General features: G+C 36.2%; 1 protein-coding gene and 1 long non-coding RNA gene across 2 annotated transcripts in view; one reads left to right on the top strand and one right to left on the bottom strand.

The window, feature by feature from the left end:
- The window catches only part of LOC120535587 (BTG3 associated nuclear protein), a 319,241-nt gene that overhangs the window by 294,119 nt on the left and 1,758 nt on the right, over nt 1-23,364 (top strand). The gene's annotated exons all lie outside the window — the stretch shown is intronic.
- The window catches only part of LOC120535589, a 30,274-nt gene continuing 14,976 nt past the window's right edge, over nt 8,067-23,364 (bottom strand). Inside the window, exons 2-3 of the long non-coding RNA XR_005634926.1 lie at nt 10,364-10,465; nt 8,067-8,149 (exon numbers count right to left, since the gene is read on the bottom strand). This is a non-coding gene — a long non-coding RNA (uncharacterized LOC120535589). The remainder of the gene's footprint in view (nt 8,150-10,363; nt 10,466-23,364) is intronic.

The raw sequence follows: 23,364 nt of genomic DNA, 5'->3' as shown, positions 1-23,364 counted from the left end.
CTACCTCAGATACAATCTCCCCACATCATCCTCCATTGTGAGCATAGCATCCTTTTATATAACTTTAACACTTTCTACAATGGAATCTTAACATTTTACTTGCTTTATTCATTGTTTATGGACATGTCATATCACTGTAAAACCCACAATTCTTTTGAGAGACTGCTTCCTATGTTGCTGCACCAAGCACTTCGTATTTAAATTTAACATTTCTCTGCTGCTCAGTTTTGAAGATCATCTGGGTTATTTTGAATTGGTTTTGCTACCTTCATGTTGCTTTCTATCCACCAATCTTTGTTGTTGCCTATGAATTTTACAAATTTACTATTTCAAAGTCTGTACCATTATTAAACATTAGAAAAAGTAACATTGCCCGTACAAACCCTTTGGGTCGCCAAAGTACAATACAGTTCTTTTATCTATACTCTTTGTGACCCTGTTTCTCAAAAGGATAAATAAATTCTTTTTCTCTTACTCTGCCTTTTTTATTAGGAAAGACAAGCTTTAGGCATAGGCCGTTGTTGAGCTTGAGACATGCTCTGTGAGGGAGCAAACCAATTTATTAGAAAGAACATGACAGAAAACAACCCACTCCATAAACTTTCACTTATTTTAACTAAATCTTCACTTTCAGTGTTTCTAAATTACTGTGTTAATGAAAAATAAACTGATGGCACAATTTAACTTTTGATTTAATAGAGCTGAGCAAATTGTGTGTGTTATATTCAAACATGCTTCATTCAAGTTGCTTTGTATCATCTCAGAATTTTCCTCACTGTATAATCAGTGACATACCTTAATATAGACAATCAAAAATAGCTTTGATTTGTTAATATGACGTTTAAGTAAAATGTAAGAGAGGCAAATTCACCAACAAATCTCTATTTTACTTAACATCTTTTATACTCAGCACTACTATTAAGCAATACAAGGAAATTTACTTCAGATAACAAAGGTAAAATCCACATTGTCCATGTACCAAACAACAGATGAAGACAGTAAATTCAATAGCTTAACCATCATAGAAGTGGAAAAATATGTTTGTAATATAAAGTCCTTCATATTGGACATAAATGAAAAAATATTAACCAACAGATACAGAAGGAGTTCTATTGAGTGGACAGCACACACCATGTTTTAGAGAGAAGTGCATATTTGTTTTTGGAGTGATTGAAGTGACAGGTTTGGGTGGATTGTGGGTATTCAAAGGTTGAATTGTTTGTGCGGCAAATAAATTACAGCAGATCATTAAAGATGATTTTAAGAAGGGCTGAAAGGAATTGTCAACTGACCAGATAAGGGGCATGGTATCACAGCATTTGCATGTGTCTGGCCATCATATGCAGTGCTTATGCCTATGCTTAACGATAAAAATTAAACGTTAACATTATACAAAGTTATTGTCTGTTTTATCTGCATTTTCATCACTCTTTAATTTAATATTGTTTTTTATTATTTTTTATTAGTATGCTGCTGCTGGAGTAAGTGAATTTCCCCTTGGGATTAATAAAGTATCTATCTATCTAAAACTAAAAGCAATCTGTTTAGAATTTTTACTTGATATCAAAGCAATGGATAATGCATATTGAATAATAAAAAGCAAGTTGTGACAAAGATATGGAAAAGTGGAGATGTAATGCAGATAACAGAAATTTCATGATTTAACTAAAAATATATATTTTTTTATGAATAATGACTTTATTAAATATTTGTATATGCTTTTGTGCTTTAGTGTCACCATGAAATGTGCCGATCTGTTTGCCAATACGTACTTTTTGTTCAGTACATATGAAATTATATCCTTAAGAGCTGTCATGAGACTTATTTCCTCCTTAGTTACATTTATTTCATTAACACAGTACCAAAAAAGATACATGTCTGTCCTTTTATCCAGTCTGAACATTAAAGTAAAAAACAAACCCTGCTTAAGCAGCTGTCAAAATTTGTGCAAACATATTTCAGATCAGGCTTGAAGGTTTTTCATCTCTCAGAGGATTATTAATCTCCTGCTATGGGTGTTCCATTGTTTTCATTTTTTTGGTGTACATTTTTCTTGTTTCAGACTGTTTTCCACTATTAGGAAAATTAATGTTTGGATTTTGTACCCAGATGAGTTCAAAAGCATTTCTGTGTTCATATTACCTCATCGTTTCCCACATGCACTGGTGATACTTCATCTGGTTGTGCTCTTTTATCTGGCCTTCTTGTGATGTGCCTCACTCCTGTTTTTATCAGGAAGTGTTGGATATAAATCAGGAACTCTGCATGGCCACTAAATAGATCTGTATAAAGCCATGCTTAAAGTTTGTTTTGGAAGGAAAGGATGAAAGTGTTGCATCTGTTTCTGGTGGTTTATCTCTGATGGAAACATCTCATAAATACATTTAAAATGAAAAGAGAAGTTTAGCCATTAATGAGTAATCCATCTAGTCACAGTAGTGAAACTACAAAACATGAATGCCTATGGTGGTTATTTAAAGTTAAGTTGATATTTAGCTCATTTTGTCAATGTGCAGGAGCTAACTGTATGATGTAAAATATTTAATACTGTGGAACAAAAATGCATGATTAATTGCATTATTTTGTTTTAGTGTCTAGTTAAAGTCTTCTCAACTAAGCATAAACTATATACAAATGAAACAAGAAAATCTGCAAAACAAACCAACCTGTTTAAGCATCCATGCAAGTCAGAGCTCAGTTGAACTGGCAACATCAGTTATTGTCTTCTGACTGCAAGAGGATATTTCTTTGGATAACCAGACAGCACTGTTATTTTTATTAGAGCTCAAGCCTAACAAGGGGTGATCAATTAAAACACAATCTAGAAAGATGAAAGAAATTGTGGGTAAGATCAAAGCAGCATTAAAACTATTTAAAAACGAATAAAAATTAAAAACAATTCATACAGAAGTTATGATTAATATCAATATACATTTTTGATCATGTTATATTCACATGAAATGACAAATCAAAAAAATGGAGATTTTATTTATCACTGTATAGTAATCGTTCACAATAAATATCTTTGTGCCTTTTTACATTTTTTCCCTATTATGTGAACCATAATAGAGTTTTCATAAACTCTATGATCAGGACAAAATTAGACAATTAGTAAGCAATTACTTTCAGGTTTCATTTGAGTTTGTGGTGATATAGCTAAAAAGAATTATAAGGCATCAATGGGGTAAAATCTATGCTCTTGCTCTTTCTGTCCACAAAAATAAACAGATAATTATAAAAATTATTAAGAAGGCTTATTCTTCTCATATCTCATCTTGGGTCCCAGACATAAACCAGCATATATGTAAAATTGTCCCGACAAATGCCATGTCCATGTTCTGGGAAATATGCTGTGTATTTTGTGCCCCCACAGTTAACAGAGGAGACTGGGGAATCGATAAGCACAAAGAATACCCATTTGTTGCTGTGCATGTAAAACAGGTGGAATCAACCTTATAATCTTAACTGATTATCATGTCTCATGCTTGATGTAGAAAGCTTTCCCAAGTTTAACTTTATCTTCTATCGCTGAAAGTTTAAACCTGGAATATGTCAGAGTTGCAACCCTTGTTTACAAAGTATTATCCACTTTATCTTGAAGAAATTATTAAAAGAAACACCAACCCCCTCACTATAGTGATGACATCACTGAAGAGTAGTATGGGACTCTAAGGCAAAATGGAGACTAATGTCTGTTTTTAAACAATAATGTCATAGTGTGGATGTAACCTAACAGTGTCTCTCACATACTTCAGTGCAAGTTACACTGATATCCAGGTTGTAAATTGAAGTATGTGCCAGCTAACTATTGAAATCATAAAGTTTATGCGTTATTGAAATGGGTGTTAAATGAGAAATGTAAATTGCATAAATTATGTTAAGTAAAAATTAAGGTATTGTCTGTTTACTCGTGTAACAAGGTTTCTCAGTTTATATATCATTCACTCATTTTCCCTCCCCGAGAGTAATAAATGATGTCTGCCACTGAAAAGCACTAGAAATAGTCAAATACTATTTACAACAAAAAATATCACGAGTTTTGGTATACATTACTTTCATTTTGTATATAAGTCTTGAGGGTGAGTTGCTTGGCGCTTGTTCTCTCCTATTCACTCTCCATTCACTTACTCATTGCCTCTATTTCAGTTTTCCTGACCCCAGACCAGCTTCTCAACACTCCCTCAGCTTTAGAACCAGAATGAATTTGTTTGGTCTAACTGTGTGTTCATGGGGTATTCTTTACTTTGCCCACTCATACTGTTTGCCACAGTATTAAGTCAAATTATGGTATAGTTTTAAAGAATGGATATATATATATCATTCTTTGGGGAGTGTAAATAAACCCAGACAAACTCAGGGAGAATCACACGGAAGGTACTGTAGTCTCGGTCCAGGTGCTGTGAGGCTGCAACGTGCCACTCTTTGTCATACATTTTCAGTAAGTTATTGCATTCATTTATATCTTCATATTGTCCTTCTATAATGTATATACAATAGTAAATTATGAATGGGACAATGGATAGGACAATTGCTTATAATAAAAAAAGAATCACTTACTCAATTAATTAAAAGGGAATGTCCACACTATTGTTGAGAACAGGACTGGGATTCAAAGACAGAGACAGCTGCTATCAGTGTTGTGCTATGCTGGTGTTTAGTTTGAGATTAAATTGCTTTCAGTTTATTGCCATACTTTAAGTAATAAAAGCTTATTGGTATTGTTACTTTAAACAAAAAAAACATTAAAAGATACCATTGAGGAGTAAGCAGCAATAAAAAGGGCGGTTTAAGTATATTTTCACATCATGATTATATGAATACAACATAAACCTAACAAAACTACATAATTTCTGAGACCTACTCAGTCCACCTCGATACAGTCGGCTGCAGCCTATCTCAGTCACAATGGGTGCAAGACAAAAGCCACCCCTTTATGGGGGTGCCAGTCCATTGAAGAATGGTACATACCCAATGTCATTAATACAGAACATTTCCAAATAATCTCATCATACTGTATAGCATAACATAAAAGACAATTTATTGCATTATATGAGCACCAGGGGGCATCTCTTTTGCTTAGTCTCTTGTGCAGCAGCTTCTTATTGGGATCTTTCTGCTTACCTCGACAAACCACTCATTCTCTAAACCCACTTTACTCCCTCAAAACCTGACCTTATAATTGCTGAGTATAATAAATAAACATGATTTGCAAGGAGGATTTCTAAATATCTTTATTATATTATGCTTTTACTTGACTTGCTACAAAGTCCCAAAGGATGTTTATTAAAATGTTATGGAGAGTTGTGATTGCCAGCTAAGCCTTCAGTCAAGGTGAAACCCAACCTCTAACTGGTCCCAGCCACAGCAGAACATCCTCTTGTCATACACTAACACGGTTTTCTTTTCAAGTGAGGAGCTGTTGCCCCATTTTAGCCTCACTGATGTAAACGTTCACTGAAGACTTAACAAGGTCTGCATGTCTATTTAAATGTCTTTGAAATTTCAGATAGTCTTATATTGTATTAAAATTTGCAAAGGAGAGCTCTGTGTCATTTGTCGTTTGTGGTATGTTTAGGGTGGGGCTCAAGTCTGATGTCATTTCAGTGATGGGCATGGTGTGGAACAGACACTAGCTTTTGGAACGTGGAATGCAATTTCTCTGGTGGCACAGAATGTAATCTTATACAGAATGATGAAAAATGCTGAGAAAATGTAGTCAGTCTCCTCTGAGCATTTCATAGCCCTGCATGCAGACATCTTGATTAAGGGTGTTCTCCTGCCTTCTATGGAGTGAGCTCACAAGAGAGACCCGTGATTGAGTCTGGGAATACTTAAAATTTCCATCTGAATACTGTACAGTTAAAGTTTGAACTTGTCAACAAAAGGGTCACCTCAATCCAAGTTCAAACTTCAAAACAGTAAAGTTAGTCGTAATGCCTATCACTATTTCTCACTGTTCAAATGTCAGGGTTGATAGGGTGCGTTTGGGGGCTAACTAATAGATGAGTATGCCAACATTCACCTGTTCACTGGAAGGAAGAAAATTTGCAAATGAAAGCTTTACCACTTGGCCCACTGCCTAGAAGCTAAATCTGGAAATGATTGCTGTATGTGTAGGTATTAGCTAGAATAGGAGTAGATGAGTATCACCCAGCGGAAGCTAGAAACTGTTGATGGGGTGCAGAAGATGTCTTGAGATGAGTTACTTCACTCTTGGTTGACTGATTTTTGCCTCACAAAGGCAGTCTTTAAGATACCAGCATTAACTTAATAATTTTTTCCTTACCTGCTGTGCTGAAATGTATATTTTATTGACAGTGGTAAAGCATCCTGACCAGACTTAAGCACTCATGAACCAATAGTAGTTTAGCGGTTAATGGTTAAGCTCTGTGTGCACATAGTGTTGTTATGAATTGATTTATTTAAAAAAAAAAAGCAGCACAAATATATAACTGGAGATGTACCACAGCAATTACATTGTAAACAGTCTCATCTATCATTTCGCTAAGCCAGTAATTTGGCTATAAATGAAAACAAGGAACAGGAGCTTTTTAGCCTACATTTCTTCAGACCATTTTCATGTATAAACCTTTATATACAGAAAAAGATTTATTTTGCTTTTAATATTTCCTTATGCACTTTATTTAAAGTTGTTTATTGTAGTTTATGGACATAATATTGAGCATAACTTAATGACTGTTTTAATGACTAAAATGAGATTTTGATGAGATCTTTCAATGATATGAAGTCAAGTCAAAATTAGACTTTGATTTATATCATAATGAAATGTCTAATACCTTCAGATGCTTAAAACTTAGAATATTTGACAATTTACTATCATTAGGTCAATAAAACAATCTTTATTTTCAACTTTAGAGTATGCCTCTATAGTCAAAATTTATTAATATAGTTGGTTTAGGTAGAAAAAATTAATTAAAAAAATTAGTAAAATTAATTATAAAAGAAGGAAAAGTGATAACTCCTTTTAAACAAGGCTAAGATAAAGAATGAATTTGTCATAAACTGTATTGTGTAATTTCAATGCCTATGTTATCTTATTTGTACTCACATCCTAATTAATTTATATTTTTGCATATATAAATTACAGGGAATAATTCAAAATTGACATTTACATTTACATTTGTTTGTCATAAATAAGTTATTCTTAATATATTCAGTGGCTGCTAGACAGTGATTTCCTTTTTGTTTACTTCAAACAAAATAAAAAGCATAAGCTAACATCTGACTTAATCCGAGCTTTCAGCATTTAAAGGGAAAAGCATGCAAATCTGGAATCAATTTTTCGATGAATTTTATGAAATGTTTTTAATTAAAATGATTTAAGTCTGACAATTTAAACATTTAATTTGGATGTACAGCATGAAGTGAATATGAACTATCTGGTATTAGAAGTATTTTCTACATAACATGTACGGGCTTTCTTTTGACCAAATCAAAATATATTATTTACCTCTTTTAACATTCTGGATGTTAAATTGTACATGCATTTGATCAAGGAAGGTCAAAGTGGGGTTTCTCTAGATGTATTTCATGTGGAAATTCATGAGGGCATTATCAGGATTTATACTACAGTAAACAGATGATTATTTTTCATTTTTTCAATGTAGACAGCTGTCTGTGTCTCTTTATTTTAAGCATCAGTTGAATTGCTTTACTGTTACCTTTGTTTTTCAGCAGACTCATATAAAGATTTGATCTTAATAAAGGATTAACAACAAGGCCATTGAGAATGTACTCCACTTGCCCTGCTCTGTCTTTTGACTGTCAGTTTGCCCACCGCCACGTGCAGTGGGTGTTGTCAGTCCCAAGGTGTCTGTCCCTTGCCCTATGATGAGGAACCATTGTTGTGTTTGTGCTTCATTTAAAATAACCTCAGTGATAAACTAATGTAATAACCTAATGTGGCCATCAAATTATTTATGGAATTGAAGCTTTCAAATGGGTGTGAGTATCGTACATAATATTAATTCAAGGCATTTAATAATTGAATGTTACTTGTATAAACTACATTAAGCATGAAATACATGAAGTAAGTTAGGCAGACAAGAGGTGTAAAATTTATTTTACCATATTTAGGGCCATCTTAACAACATCATAGGCTCCTGGGCAAAGTAGTGCGGTGGGGCCCCTATTTTGATAGCAAAACAAAAACATACATAGGCATTAGAAACATCATAGACCCCTATGCTCCTGTGGCCCCCAACAAGTGGCCATTGTGCCCATACGTTAAGGTGGTCATATTTGTACTTTCAATGAACAAAACGAAAAAAAAATTGTATTTACACTCCATATAAAGAATGTAAACATCTTTGTTGATGTAAATGTTGAAAATTAAAATACAGGTAAAATTCCATTACAACGAATATCTTTACAACGAAATTTTCATTACAACAAAGTATTTTTATGGTCTCGACAGTTTCCCCATATGACACGAGTCTATAGAAATCTTGTTACTACGAAGTACATTCAGCAGATACTTTCATTACAACAAAGTGCCCAAAAGACCTTGAAATGCCTGAATGAATCATCCACAGAGCAGTTAGTTCTGTGGTTGCAGCTCAGTTGTGCACAATGATCCCCAAACAGAAACATTGTAAAAAAAAATCTTTTCTTTCTTTGAACTTTCCTCGTACTGTTTTTTTGCTGTTTTTGTTTCAGTGATACCTTTCGCTTATTGCTCGTCAACATTTGAAAAACATCCATTGGAATTTAACTCATTGTCACCCTCCTATAGAAATGGCAGACACAAAAAAATGATAACAGTTCATATTAGAAAAAAAAACTTTACATTTTTGCAGCTCTCGATTGCGTCAGGAAAAAAAAAAAAAGGCATTGACAGTGTCAATGGCAAAATTCTGAATTCACTGGCAACACCTTTTTTTTTTTTTTTTTGAAAGACCCAGCAATAAAAGAATAAAAATCTCAGGTTGCAAATGTATGCAAACTGCGGCATTTCAGGACATTGAAAAAGATGTTTTTATGTGGTTCAGTGATGCTCGTTTAAGAAACATTCCTATTAATGCGCCACTCATTCAAGAAAATGTGAGCTTTCTAAACTCTCTTGGGACCTCCCACAACTGGACAACTAGCCGAAGAGCATCCCAAAGTGCAATCACTGTGTCTGTGGAAGACTATTTATCCATTGCCAGAGCAACAGCAGGCTCACAGCTCTGCTGCGGCTCTTCACTGAAGCAAACAGAAAAGATCTCACTGGGTGATGCAAGGAACATTGTAAATGCAGGGAACAGTATTACTTGGCCACTAACCTGGCCACAACCCTGCCTGACTGCTGTGTCTGTGTATAGGAGAGTGGCAGATCACGCTATAATAAATAACCGTGCCGTTCCTGTTTCAAGCTGAATAAAGCAGGTTTTTCTAAATTACTGTGACACAGTCTCGTATTTTGGGGTGCAAGACAGTGACTTATAGCGTGACCCCAATCTTTTATGATTTGCTTCTGTGGCACTCCACTGCAGCGCTGTGAGCCTGCTGTTGCCCTGCCCTGGCAATGGAAAAACAATCTTCTAAAGACGCAGCAATAACGCTTTGGGTCACTCTTCAGCGTGTCGCTCCTGTTGGGTGGGGAGTGGGGGTGATCCCAAAAGAGTTAAAAAACTCACAATATGAAAAAGAATAAAAGGATGATTCGGCTTCTGATTAATAACTGCGCTGCCCACAACATGCTTTTTGCATTTAGATTATGTTTGTGTTGAATTCCTCCCACCCAATTTCACAGCAGTGCTTCAGCCATTGGGTTTAGGCATAATTCGCACCCTGAAAGTGTATTATTGCAAGGAAATGCTGAGAAAAATTCTCATTAGAATAACTTGTAGTAGACCGGAGGAGATTAAAATTAACGTGAAAGAAGCTATTGAAATGATTGCAAACACCTGGAGGCAAGTTAAGGAAAGCACTATAGTAACAAATACAGAATCTCATTGCTACAAAATTTTCATTACAACAAAATATTTTTTAGGTCCCTGGCAGTTTGATGTAATGGAATTTTACCTGTAATTGTGTAGATTTATTTTCAGATTTAAACATCCCTAATCTGAAATGCTTGGGATCATAAGTATTTCAGATATTTTTGGATTTTGGAATATTTACATATACATAATAAGATATCATGGGGATATGTTCCACAACTAAATACGAAATGTATTGTAATAAATACAAAGCACACGTTTGCAAGGTTTGGGGTTTTTAGCCCCGTATACTGTAAACAAAACATGGTCAGTAATTTTCAACAAAATCATCAGACACATAAGGGCAGGTAGATGGCCAACTTAAACCGGAAATTAAACAGTGGGATACTGGAAAAACTGTGGTGATGGATGGGTACCTGACGTTATCAAATGGGGACCAGATGGTAGAAAGGGACGTGGAAGTGTTGCGGTTCTTTGAGTCGTCCGGGCGAGGTTATGGCGGTGGTGCCTCATCATTTCTGAGGAAATAGAAAGAGAGAGGTTCATAACCCATCCTTAAGCTGCTCCCCATGCACTCGTGCATGACAGTATTTATGTATCATATACACATTACATACAAAGCCTGAAGCAATTTTTTTTAAGAATTATGTGCATGAAATAAAGTTTGTGCACAGTAACATCAGCAGAATACCCATATCAGCTGTTAAACAACAGCAACAACAAACAATATTGTGCTTTGATTTAAAGGCTACCGTACACACAGGAAAAGCAAAAAATGCAGTGAGCAATGCATGTACTGTAGGTCTGGCAGTGATGATGGTTGTCAACAAACTGATGCTAAGCACAGGGTCAGAGCTAATGTTCCCTCTAAGCTGTTATTGTGCCTTTCATTGCTTCACGGGAGACCCCCATTGCTTGTGAGGTAGTGGTCATAAACAGAAAGTACCAGTTCATGTGCTCTTCACATCTGCTCAACAATAAAAAAAATTAGAAGAAACATTAGTCAGAGCTCCACATGGGCAAGTGACGTCAGGTGTGGAATTTTCAGGTTGTGCCATCATTTTGGGACTCCAACTGTTTCAGCTTATGGAATTTTGGATTAGGGATACTCAATCAGTATTTTGTAATCAGCAACATCTGAATTAAAAAAAAATATTTTGTAGAAAAAAAAATTTAAAAAAGGGTCTGCTGTGATTACCCAACCAACTTCTCCAGAGTTGCCATTTTGCCTTGTACCAGATGTTTCCAGGTTAGACTCTGGCAATCCACAGCTCTGAATTGAGAAAGCTTTATGTTATGATTTGTCTTAAAATTGGCATAGGAATTTGATTTTAATTGTAACTGTCCCAATTAAAAAACTTGTGACCACTATTAATACAATATGCAGATTTCAGAGGTATATCATATTGCAAAGCTACAGCAGGGATTACACTCAAAATGTATGGCATTATTTAACACATGATATGAAATCAATAATCATAGTTTTTAATATAAATTAAGTTAGAAGAATAAAATTTTCCATGCTGTCCCTTTCCTTAGAGAATCCCACAGACACAAAAACTTAAGTAAAGTTGAGTTTACTTTCACATGTAGTCAGGGCTTGAATTAGAAACAAATAATTGCCGTAACTGTCAGTTTATGTTGGCTTCCTGTTTCTCCTTGCCATGTGATGGACATTTTCTACTATTCTGTAAATCAGTCCCCCTTGAATTTTTTAGTGCATTGTTACATGTATCTTACATCGATGAACTGGGTAGTGTTGTTTGGGGATCTCCACCTCGGGACTTTGACCATGCTGATAGAAGAATTTTGTATGTAATAGTTGGGGGGTTTTCTCCTGTGGAGTTTGGATAATGCTGTTTTTTTGTAACTGGTTGAAGTTGGGTAGTTGTATAGGCAGAACGTAATGTTCCAGTGTGAAACATTTACTGCAGGTGCTCTCTTTAAGCACTGCATGTAGGTATTTATTTCTCCCATTTAAATGATTTATCTTCACTAGGAAGCAGCCCACTGTGTAAATCTAAGGCTGGACATGATCACACTTTTCTATTTTAGATCTTAAGCCAAAGAGCCTGAGCATTTCTCTTGTGTTCACGTGGCTTTCCTTGATAGACTATCCTGATAGCTTTAATGCTGAGTCTATCCATGAACACATTACGGTACATAATTTTAGATGTGGACATTTGTTTTTGTTTTTGCTGTCAGCACTGTGCTTTTTTGTGTTATTTTAGAGAATCTTTTCATTATTGATCTTTTGTATTTTCTTTCTCATAGGTCAGTGCCATTTACTATCACATTGTCCTTACAAACAGTGGCATGCTCCACCAACACAACAGATGTGTGCTGCATGTGACACTAACCTGATAGTACTTAATACAATGATTCTTCCACATGCCTCCTAGAACCTGAGCGACTTTAAAGCGTATTACTGTGCCAGTTAGTAAAACATTTTAAAGATTAATTGTCCTACTGAGATGACTTTGGATGTGCTGCTGGCTCAGTATAAAATGGTAAGACAAAGCAGTCACAGAAAATAACTAGTTAAACAGAACAATGAAAAGTAAGTTGAAATGGGATTTCTGGCAGGCATGACATCAATAGTGCATACAGCTGTAGACGTTCCCAGTCCCTACTGTTTACAATGAATTGTTTGTGTAATTAAATTGCTGGCCAGGATTGTCTGTAAACTTGACAAAACTACCTTTAGTAACCCAGACTCTTAATTCAAGTATAAACTTAACCTAAACAAGCTAATTATAAACTGTCCATGCGTTATTGTTTGTAAACTGCAGACAAACGTGATGCTGAAAATTACCCAGAACACAGAAAAAACAATCAATGTCTTTGTAGTAGTTAGCTAAAAGCTTTTATTTTTCCCTATTCTACTTATTTGCCACTTAGAGGAACACTTTTGTTCTTCTATGATTGGCCAGACTTTCTCTTCAGTATGCCCAGGAGTGTTCAGCAATCAACCTGGGCAACTGCAGAATGTAGTACACATGTCGAGGGCTGGATCTGTTATTAGGAATAATGGGTAGAAGGCAGAACTCAGTCTTGTAGTACTCTGTAAAGGCAGAAAGTTAGTTTAAATATACTGATTCTGCCACGGTACACCCAGCCGTAATCTCTCCCCAGAGCATACAGCATAAATTTACATTTAAGAATGGAGCCATATCAGTTATCTGCTTTACACAGCTTTCCTTTAGGTGTTGAAACAACATCATTGGTTCCACGATGGCAGAATTTCATGCTGTAAATGTTCCAATAAATAACATTCAAGAACTCTCACACCAAGTTCTAAAACAAGCAATGTTTTTGTTTCCTAAACCTAGAGATTAACTAAAACCTTAATTACAATTAACAATAGCCACCTTTCCAGGTCTTTCCCATTTTTTGTTTAGTCCAGACTCCTAATGTGGAAAGGATTATGTTTCTTTTGCAGCCTTTTGTGGACTGCAGTACTTGAACATTGGTATTTGGTAGTTGTAGAAATTTATAAAAGCTTCAAAAAATGTTCAGATACAGTACTAGTTGATGAAGAAAAAAAACAATAACCTGCTCACAGAAGCTTTTAGTCTTACTTGTTTCTAATTTTCCCTTCACCTTTTTCTTTTAGAATTTAATATAGTTATAATATATAATACATATAGTAATAATAATGAACATAACAGAAACTAGAAGCAGTGGAGTATTACAAAACAGAATGAGAAAAATACAGGACTAAATAGCTGGCATAATTGAAAAATAAAAAAATAAAAAGAGTTTACAAATTGCTGCCATGTGTTTTATGGATGTGCTTGATGTGTTCTTTTGATTTAAAGCTTTGCTTCAAAGTGGCATTTAGAAATGCTCAGCCGAGTGGGTCCTTCAGACCAGCAGTAGACACAAAACTAACATCTTCGGTATGGATTGCCTTGTCTTTGTGCCCCCACTACTAGTCAGATGGCATTGTTAAAATATTGTACAGAATGCATTTCACTGTAAAGGCTGACCTGAAAATACTTGTATGCATACATTGTGGTGTCCAATTATGCAATTTTAGGAAGCTGTTTTGCATTTAATTGATAAGCACTCTTTGTGAGGTAGGCAATGAAGCATGTAACCTCGTCATGCAGTTGACTCTGAAGTGCAATTCTGGTCAAATCCAAATTGGCTAATACACTCTTGGCATGGCACCAGGGCAAACAGCCAAACTGATATCATACTTTTTTAGCACCAGATACTGAGTCATGAAAGCAAATGTGAACATTCCAGATAGACAATGTAAATCCAACAGTTACATATATTTGAGCTTGTACTGTATGTCAGATTTGCAAGTTGCTTAGAGCACATAGATTAGATTTTACATTTCAAGACAGACTACTATACAAATTGAATGATGTCTACAATATAGAAGCAGATACTCTCTATGAAAAAAGAAAGCCATGTATCCATCTAAGGACCTTTCAGGGCTAAGTTTGTTTCTTTCAGTTTAATTATTATTATAAAGCTTTAACAACTTTTGAACCCAGCAGCAAAAAAATGCACTACACTAAAATTAACAGGGCACAATGGCAGTAAAAATGGCAAGATTGGGATGATGATGATGGGATGATCAGAGTAAAAATGAGAACATTACTTATAAACACTGCTGTACAATTTGAGTGTCTCTGTAGTTCATTTCAGTATTAGAATGGACAAACATGGTAGACTGTCCCACAGAGTTGAAACCAAAAAGCTAAATGAACATTCAAGTCAAGTAACTCATTTATATAGCACATTTAAAAACAACAGAAGCTGACCCAAAGTGCTTTCCAGTTTAAAAAGAATTGAATAAAAAAATACTACATACGTAGTGAAATAAATAACTAAAACAACATCAGTAACATGTTAGAATATAAAATATGCAAATAACCTGAAAACATGTACACAAGAAGTAAGAAAGTTAAAATTAAAGTAAATTTTATAAAATAAACAACAGATTAAGAAAAAAGGGTATGAGTTATTAAAGTGAGATTAAAAGTAATATGTTAGTGGACTTGGCAAAAAACCCTAGGAGAAAGCAAGAGAAAAAAAGGTGGGTCTTTAATTTTGATTCAACCTCATAAATAGTACGCCAGGAAGGGAGTACTATTCCAAAGTCTGGGGGCAGCTATAGAGACAGCCCGGTCACCCTTCATTTTAAGACGTGAGTGAGGAACTGAGAGCTTTTTTGAGGATGACCTAAGTGACTGGGAGGATGAATACAGAAATAGCAGATCTGAAATGCATTGAGGGGCTAATCTATTGAATGCTTTAAAAACCAATCGCAAAGTTTTAAAATCAACTCTGTATTTCAAAGGTAACCAATGCAAATGAGCTAGAACAGGAGTGATATGCTGTCTTTTCTTTATTCCAGTTAAAAGTCTAGCAGCTGCATTTTGAATCATTTGAACTCTAAAAAGTGTGGAGCGATACAGCCCCATATACAGGGATTTACAGTAGTCAAGCCAAGAAGTGATAAAAGCGTGGATAACTATTTCCAAGTCCTTATGAGATAAAATCGGCTTAAACTTGGCTGTAGTTCTAAGATTATAAAAGCTTCCCTTTACAACACTGATGACTTTTTTATTAAATTTCGATGAAGTATCCAAAAATACACCAAGGTTTTTAACTTCATTATGCAAATTTATGGTCAATGGACCAAGTGCGCTGCTTCGTCTAGTGACAGAGTTTGGGGAGCCAAATATAATTGCTTCAGATTTGTTTTCATTTTGTTGAAGGAAGTTCCTTGCCATCCAGCATTTAATATCATGTAAGCAATTGAACAGGCTTTTCAGAGAGCAGGGACTATCAGCTGTAACTACTACAGTACATAAAACTGTATGTCATCTGCATAACAATGATATAAAAAATAGTGTTTTTACGAAGACAGAGCCAAGGGGTTGCATAGTGAAAACAAAGAGGCCCTAAAATTGAGCCTTTCTGGTTGATTGCGTCAAAAGTTGCACTATGATCAAGCAGAACTAAAACTGAACCAGAACTGATAGTGAGAAGAATGTTGTTCTTTACTCTCACCAGGGTAGAATCTGTGCTACATAATACTCTAAAGCCAGAATGGGATTTGTCAAAGATTTTAAACTTATTTAAACAGGATAAGATCTGGAAGAATACAAAATTGGAAATAAATGGTAGCTTGGAGATTGACCTGTGGTTTTTATGGCTGTTTGGTTCTAGGCTGGGTTTTTGTAATTTCAGGTTTAAAACTGGAAGGTGCAACTCAAAAATAAAGGGGTAGATTGTGATAAAAACTTCCTTAAAATGATGTGATGGTATAATGACTAATGGGGCAGTATGTGGCATTCATTTGTGAGACCACCTGAAAGAGCTGGGCAGACAATACTGGCTGAAATTGCTGGAAGCAAGTGATTGGATAATGTGTCTCTAAGGAATCTGTGTCTGGAGGTGAAATGTTAGATCTTATGTTGTTAAATTTGTCATTGAAGAAATGAAACAAATGTCTTACAGGTTGGAGTAGTAGAAGCAAAGCTAACAGCAGTAGTATTAGCCTGAGGATTTAAGATGGAGTTAACTGTGCTAAACAGTATTTTAAGTCTGAGAGCATTTAAATTGATTAATTCAATGTAGTATTGCCCCTTAGCTGTCTTAACAGAGCTTTGGTAAAGCCTTAAACAATCCCATAAAATGTCTTATGAAACCTGAAGTTTGTCTCTTTTCCACTTATGCTCTGCCCTTCCGCAATCTTGTCTAAGAGCCCATGTGATGTCATTCAGCCAGGGGGTGCCAACATTCTTTACCTTGGGTCTTTTTAGTTTTAAAGGAGCTATGCAGTCCAGAGTGTAAGACCAAGATGAGTCGAAAAGAGAGATTCATTTCTCAGTGTCAGTATATGAGAGATGTGTATCTGAGTGAGCATAAATGCATTAGTAAAATGAGTGGCTGTGGTAGAATTTATTGATTGGACAGAGACATGGGCATGGAACTGGGAGAAAAGAGGAGGGGGACAAGATAATGTCAATTTAAACACAATCATAAAATAATCAGAAACACCAGAATCAGTAACTTCAAGTATAGAGACAAAAAGATGATAACACAAGATCTAGTGTATGACCCTTCTGATGTGTTGGATCTAATACTGGTTGGATGAGAATAAAAGAATTCACAAGGCATAAAAACTCATTCACCATAGGTTTTGATGGACAAAAAATATGGATGTTAAAATCCCCTACAATCAACAATATATCAGACCTAGAAGCCATAAATAACAGTAGATCAGAAAAATCTCAAATAAAACTATTGTTATTTTTAGGTGGTCTATACACCAATGTACAAAGGACATGTGTAGTGATACTGATTATCATAAGTTGCACCTCAAAAGACAAATAAACATCAACAGGCAAAAATCTACATTTTAAACCACCTCAATGACCAGTTGTCCTAGGGAATTTAAGAAGCTAAAACAAGGAAGACAGAGATTACTGGATGAGGTGAGGTCACCAACATTTAACCAGATCTCATTTATAAATAAATAAATCTAACCGATGAGATGTGAAATGGTCATTCAAAACAATAGTCTTGTTTGACAGGGATTGAGCATTTATTAGGGCAAATCTGACTGTTGATGATTCTGGTATTTTCTGTGCAATCTGCTCCAACAACATTTTAGCACAAAATTTTAAATTCACTAAGATATGCAGTAAACAGTAAGAATGCCATAATTTCTCCATATTTACGGTAGCAGAGTATTATATGTTAATAACAAGTAGGAGGACATGTGCTTAGGGCCTTTGCATGTATGTTGGAAACTTAGCAGAAGGTTTTTGAATGTTATTTATTTTTCCAGGCCCCAATGCATACCGTGAAAATGGCTGGAGGGCCAAAATACAAACCATCTTACAGTTAGAACCTATCCATATGCATTACTCCTGCTGAGTAGCTTTTTGGAAAGCTAGGGTTTGGAGGGCAGGCTTAATGGGGAAAGACCCCCTGGTTGTGGCTTCTTCTTCATACTTCATGTCTACTTCAAGACAGTAAAAAAAAAGTCCAGTCTCTGCTTAGAACTACTTACAGGATATGTCAAAAGATTGTCTCTGTTAATGACATTTAGTTGCACTAAAAAAAAAATAAATAATAATTGTTAAGCTTCTGTCAAAATGTATGTTCTGTGCACAGTGTTAAAATAGGTAATTCCTAATGAAACATCTGTTGAGATAACAGTTTTACTGGTTCAAAGTGAATATGCCAGTATGCGTTGCTATTGTCAAAGGATGTCACAATTTCATTGGACACACTTTGATGGTAGTTTTGGAGAAAAGTTGGCTTTAATCTGCAGCCTTAAAAACAATATGTAGATGTTGATGGGAAGAACAGAAAAAAAATTAATGTTACTAACACGTGTTTTTTTTTTTTTAATTCAAACTGACACTGACGTACAACACCACATATATTGTAAGACATTGGGACCAATTGCATTGTTTGCTGCTTTTAAGAAATAATGTGATTATTATTTTGTTTTTCATTTTTACCACATAGCTGGAAACACAATAATGGTCAGATCTGTGCATTACAGCCTGTTATGTGGCAGGAGTTCAAAGCTATTCTGTAAGACTATTCTGAACTTCATTTGGATCTAACAACAACTCTCTAAGTAAAATAAATCACCTTGATAACAACATGATAGGGACATGCCATCAGAAGTGGTGAAATCTTTTGTAATAAAAAGGAAAGCATCCTACAATTCTTAGCATCTTGGCCTGAATCTTGTGTCACTTGCCTATTCTGACTTTCAGAACGCTAAAAGGTATGATCCTGTTTCTCCTTCTATAGTGTTATCCTCCTCCATATTTGTTTTGATGTTCAAAAACTTTCCTGCAGCTAACCAAAACATCTTCCAATCTTTCATTTTATCTAATGTCATAAAAATTACTGATGAAACCTATATTTTTTCCTCACTCATGTTACTACTGGCATACTATGTCTGCTTCTGACAAAAAGGCTCGCACTGAAACTAAAAGAGAAGTAAAACTGGTGGGGTTCTTGACTGAGTGCCATGATTTGTTGCATGTTATTATGGCTAAATGGACAAGAGTTTTACTAGCATCAGAATATGTAATTGTAGCAGCCTGTGGTCAGCAGGGAATGTGTCAGCACACCATTTAATACCAGAATCACCCCCATTTAAAGCTTATCTTTTGCCTGTCCTCTCTCATCAGGTTTGTGATGGAGCATGCAGTGTGGTAGAAATAAAACATGATAATTAAAGAAAGAAACATATCCTCTATCAGGATAAGATTGATAAAAGGTAGAGGGTTATATTTATAGAGAATTGAATTTGCATTTGCATCTGTCCTCTGTATGGCGTTTAAATTGCATCTGGCCCTATAACCAGTCCTCCAACTTCCAGAGAAATCATGGGGATTGGTGGCAAGATTGGCACTTTAGCCACTGTAATAAAAAAAAAACTTTGTACAGCTTTGAGATGACAGATAGGACTTCTTTCTGCTCTCCACGGGAGAAGCTCTGCTGCAGCCACCAATAGGAAAGCTGCTCATATTATTAAGGGGATGGGAGAAAGTTCTCGGGAGCCCCATCCTCGGAAGAGTCAAAACCATCAGAAAGCTAATGGGGTCAGGCCTGTTGGGGATCACAAATGGTGTGGTAGTGAGACGTCGCCGGCTGCACGACAGCAATCGGGTCCCAATTTGAGGCAACCCATTTGGATATGTGCGTGGAATGTCTTGTCTCTCTAGCATGATGACCATCTTCCTCTGCTGTTGGAAGAGCGGCGTAAACTTCGCATTTCAGTGGTGGCACTCTCTGAGGTGTACAGATCTGGGAGTGGCCAGATCTCTATTGGTCTGGTTGCTCTGATGGCTTTCATACTCAGGGAGTAGCAGTTGCTGTAGTGGATCAGCTACTTCTGATGGTGTCCGATGTAACTTCTTTCAACAAGCGCATTATTAGACTCAGATCTCTGGATGCCTTGAATAATTTTATTTGCAGTTTCGCTCGGTGGTTGGTGGGTGTTTGCAGGGTGACACTCTTCTGCTCATGGGTGACTTCAGTGCAACCACTGCCACTGACAGGGCTGGCTGTGAGGATTGTGTCAGTCCCCAAGCCACATTGTTGGACTTACTGGTGGTGTGGTGAAGGAGATTGATTACATTCTCATGGGCAGACGAGAGGCTCTTACAAAACTATGTGGGAGACCTTCAGTGACAAGACCCTAAAGGTTGCTGAGGGTTGTGCTGATGTTACAGTGTTCCTCGAAGGAGGTGTTTCATCTCATAGGGCACTCTGGATATCATCGGGAGGAGTCACAATGCATGGCTTGATGGCAACTACGGTATGTACCGGGAACTGAGAAGGATGGCTGTGATTGCTCTGAGGGCAGATAAGGAGGCATTTGTTAGAGGAATCTGTGAACAAATGATATACCCTGTGTGGCAGGGGTCCCTAACTCTGGTCCAGGATGACCCCTGTGGCTGCAGGTTTTCATTCTAACCCTTTTCTTAAATAGTGAACTGTTTTTGCTGCTAATTAACTTCTTTTAAATTAGTTTTAATTGACTTGTTTTTTAAGATTTGTTTCCCTGAATTTCTTCTTCATTCTTCTAAATTGCTTCATTTCTTTCCTTAAATGGCACCCAAACAGAAATGAAATGTGAATTGAATGAGCCAACAGAAGACCAACTAAGTCAGGGCCTCAAACTCCAACCAAGTTCACTCTAACCAGTTGCTTAATTAGGCTGTGGTTCTTGTTAATTAAACCTGTTCTTTAATTCCATGGCTTGTTGCTGCTCTCACTGTGCAATAGCATACATTTCCGAAATTGTTGATTTTCTCTTTTCTAAGAGCAATATTGAGATGTTTTGGGGACCTGAGCAGATCAGCATTCCTGAGACCTTTCTTTATTTTCAGATATGATCGACAGTTTACTGGTCATGTTTTGGTTCATTTTCTTTCTCCTTATTATTTGGCTGCTAATTAAGGAAAAAGAAACAATTGAGGGGTCTGAGTCTTCAAGAACAAGTCAAATAAAATTAATTCAAAATAAGTTAATTAGGAGCAAAAACAGGTAACTAATTAAGAAAAGGATTAGAATGAAAACCAGCAGCCACTGGGGTCCTCCAGGACTGGAGATGGGCACCCTACTGTATGGTCTAGTGACCCACATCCTGCTTACAGAGGAGTCGAAGCATTACGCTCATCAGAATCTGTTCCTCGCAGAGTTGCATTCAGGGCAGCTGATGGAACGGTCCTTCAATAGGATCCATGATCACTTACTTACCTGCCAACAACTGGAACAGTCTGGTTTTACATCTAAGAAGTCTACCATTGACCGCATCCTAGCAGAGAGGGTTCTCATGGAGCACAAACACGATTATAGGAAGAGTTTCTTTGCAGCCTTTGTCAATTTTTGTGAAACGTTTCAACTCAGTTGATTAAGCTGCCCAGTGGGACATCCTGAGACTTTGTGGGATCACCTCAAGATTGTTAGATATCATAGTAACCCTGGACACTAGTACTGTGAGTGCTGTGCAGATTGGAGGCAGAAGCTCTGCATTTTCAGCAGGGGTGTGTTCTTGCTCCTACTTTGTTCAATGCTTAAATGGACTGGGTGTTGGGCAAGATTGCGGGGTCCAACGACTGTGCGGGATCTGTTGGTGAAGAAAGATTCACTGATCTTGACTTTGCTGATGATGCTGTGATCTTTGTGGAGTCAATGGAGACTCTGACTGGGGCCCTCGAGAGACTGAGCAAGGAGTCTGAGTGTCTGGGCTTGTGAGTGTCTGCCTAGGGGGTTGCCAACCAGGATCCTGAGCTGTTTTATCATGTGGTGGGTGTGGCAACACGCTGTACCAGTACAAGCTCCCCAACCTGACCTGAACTGAATTTGCATAACAATACAATGCTTATATATCATACTCTGATTGGTTAAAATACATTTGGTGCTTTAGTACATAGAACAACCACAACCTAAAATAAATGTCTTTCTCCATTATCACCTTGTTCTTCAATATTCAGCACTTATTCTGTTATCAAGACTATAACAGTATGTGTCAACTAGCATGTCTTACTAGGTGCATGAAAGATCATTACATCAGCCAGTTTCTTGAACCATCCCTCTGCAACATTCTGCTTGTTTACTTGACCGTTACAGTAGTCTCTTTATGACATTTCTAAAATATTTATATTTTTCAATGTGCACTGCAAACCAAAATACTTAAAATTGTTACCTCTAAATTATTCTCACACAACAGTCAATGACCACAGTGCCCAAAATAAAGTAGTTGGGTATGGAGAAGGCACATCTGGGGCTAAAAAATGCAACAAACAAAGATAAGCTGTCCAATGACTAGTGAGAAAAATTGAGAAAATCCTCAAAATTAAGGATTATACTTTGGGGAGAAAAATATTCTTCAACATCTATTTAATTGTTTCTTACCGTAAAGGAGAGAAAACTAAAGTGGAAAGAAACCTAGCATGGTTTCAAATTAGCATGGCAAAAATAACAGCATAAGTGGACACTTACAAAACATTAAGTATACAACCAAGCCTGGACTCAAATTTCAAGCTGTATAAAAGAGATCTTTAGAATGGATGCTCTGACTATGGCTTCAATTTGCATATTAATAAACAAATTATTAATAAATAGTATTTTCTTTAGAAAAATTGTTGACATGAAAAAAAACTGTCATTAGTCTTTGAGATTTTGAAATAGTAGTTTGATATCTTCATACTTTTCAAATCACTTTCTATAAATAGAGAAATTAGAAGTTAGACAAAGTAGTTAACAAAAAAAAAGATAAGGTCATATGGCCAGGAGGGCAATACTTTACACAAATGTAGACCATTAAATCTTATAATCTTATAAGTATAACAAAACAAAAGAATAGGGCAGCATTTCAAACAGAAGAGCACCTGCTTGCTTTGCAGGAGAATTCAAAAACACCCTCTTCCACTGAAGATTTCCATAAAGGTAACTCCATAGCACATGCCAAATCATTTGAGCGCATACTGACCCTTAGCTCACATTAGTGGGGAGTCACGTTTTTTGAACTTTGGCCAAAAATCTTCAGTGATCCTGGTGACAAGCAGTTTGCTTTCATTCATGAGGAACCCCAGACAAAACACAACCCAGAAATGCACACCTCACTTGATCCCTTTGTTCCTTTTAAAAGTGGCCAACATACCTTAAGTCCTTTTAAAATTAGAAATCAACCACTCATTGTTATTATGGGGGCAATCCAGATTTGAAAGTATAGTTCCCTTGCCCCTAATGACCAAAACATACACATAAGCCAGGGTTTATTACATATTGTAAAAGCAGTCCTCTAATGTGTTGTTGCTACAAAACCCTAACCCTGCATAATTTCCACAACTGTAGCCTACTGAATTTAGGTTCAGAGCCTGATGTAGACAGTGTCTTAATTAGA

The sequence above is a fragment of the Polypterus senegalus genome, chromosome 9, assembly GCF_016835505.1.
Source record: "Polypterus senegalus isolate Bchr_013 chromosome 9, ASM1683550v1, whole genome shotgun sequence".
Taxonomy (NCBI): domain Eukaryota; kingdom Metazoa; phylum Chordata; class Cladistia; order Polypteriformes; family Polypteridae; genus Polypterus; species Polypterus senegalus.
This window is presented reverse-complemented; position numbering and strand designations above follow the sequence as displayed.